This window comes from Heterodontus francisci, unplaced genomic scaffold (genome assembly GCF_036365525.1).
Source record: "Heterodontus francisci isolate sHetFra1 unplaced genomic scaffold, sHetFra1.hap1 HAP1_SCAFFOLD_483, whole genome shotgun sequence".
Lineage (NCBI taxonomy): Eukaryota > Metazoa > Chordata > Chondrichthyes > Heterodontiformes > Heterodontidae > Heterodontus > Heterodontus francisci.
The window spans coordinates 636,357-638,391 of NW_027140557.1; positions in this window are offsets into that span (position 1 = coordinate 636,357).

Below are 2,035 nucleotides of genomic sequence, written 5' to 3' on the forward strand. Positions count from 1 at the left end.
TCTCCTCACTACCTCGAATTGGCTGTTTCCCGTATTGTCTCTGGGGCAAGTTTCTGACCAAGAAAGGGTGCGACAGGTTTGTAAGTGTGTGAATCTGGCTGGTGTCTCACACAGTACACACTGTGACTCTCTAAAGGGTCACTATTCTGCTCCAATTCCCTGGATACGTGCTTGCTTGCAAATAGGTTATGTTACTGGGCTGACAGACCGTTGACATCATGGAAAAGGTACGGCACAGAAAGAAGCCATTCAGCTAGTCATGTTTGTGCCAGCTGAAATAAAACTAGCTGCCCACTCTAATCCCACCTTCCATCACCTGGTCTGTAGCCTAGCTGATTGGATATCGGGTACCATTTAAATTAGCTGAGGGTTTCTGCCTCCACTACCATTCCTGGCAATGAATTCCAGACGCCCACCACCCTCTGGGTGAAAAAGAATTTCATAATGCCCCCTCTAATCCTTCTACCAATTCATCTTAAATCTGTGCCCCCGATAATTGACATCTCTGCTAGGGGAACACGTCCTTCCTGTCTACTCTATCTCGGCACCTCATAATTTTGTACACCACAATTAAGTCACACCTCAGCCTTCTCTGATCTAAGGAAATCAGCACTAGCCTTTCCAATCAACTTTCAGACCCTGGCAACATTCTTGTAAATGTCCTCTGCTCTCTCCAGAGCAATTATGTCCTTCCTGTAATGTTGTGACCAGAACTGTATACAAGGCTCCAGCTGTGGACTAACGAGCATTTGATGCAGGTCCAGTATTACATCCCTGTTATTGTACGATGTATCTCGGCCAATAAAGGAAAGCATTCCAGATGCTTTCTTCACCACTCTGTCTACCTATCCCGACACCTTCAGGGACCTGTGGACATGCACTCCAAAGTCTCTCACTTCTTCTACCCTTCCCAATATACTCCCGTTTATTGTGTATTCCCTTGCATTGTTTGTCCTCCCCAAATGCATTACCTCACACCTTTCTGGATTGAATTCCATTTGCCACTTTTCTGCCTAAATAACCAAACCATTTATGTCATTCTGGAGTCTATGGCTATCCTCTTCACGATCAACTGTATGGACAACTTTTGTGTCATTTACAAAGTTTCCATTAATGCTTCCCACACTTAAGAAGTCTAAATCATTAATATATACCACAAATTGCAAGGTACCCAACACTGATACCTGTGTAATGCCACTGGAAAGCACCTTCCATTCACAAAAAAACATTTATTTCCTGTCACTGAACCAATTTTGGATCCAATTCGCCACATTCCCCTCTATCCCATGGGCTTTTACTTTTCTGACCAATCTGCCATGTGGGACCTTATGAAATGCCTTACTAATATCCATTAGGCAATAAAGCAGTTGAGGCCAAAACATTGCATGTTTTCAAGAAGGAGTTAGATATAGCTCTTGGGTCCAAAGTGATCAAAGGATATGGGGCGAAAGCGGGAACAGGTTACGGAGATGGATGATCGTAATGAATGGCAGAGCAGGCTCGAAGGGCCGAATGGCCTACTACTGCTCCTAATTTCTATGCTTCTATGAAGCAGTCCGTATAGAAATGCAGCAAGACCTGGACTAACTTGATTGAATTTTTCGAGGAGGCGACTAGATGTGTCGATGAGGGTAAAGCAGCAGATGTAGTATACATGGATTTCAGTAAAACTTTTGATCAGGCCCCACATGGGAGATTGGTTCAGAAGGTAAGAGCCGAGGGATCTAGGGCAATTTGGCAAAGTGGATCCAAAATTGGCTCAGTGGCAGGAGGCTGAGGGTAATGGTCGAGGGCTGTTTTTGCGATTGGAAGCCTGTAACAGTGGTGTACCGCAGGGATCAGTGCTGGGACAGTTGCTGTTTGTAGTGCACATTAATGATTTAGATGTGAATATAGGAGGTATGATCAGTAAGTTCGCATATGACACGAAAATTGGTGGTGTTGTAAATAGCGTCTTTTAAGATGTATCTAGACAGATACATGAATGGGCAAGAAGCAAAGAGAGACAGACCCTTAGAAAATAGGCTACATGTTT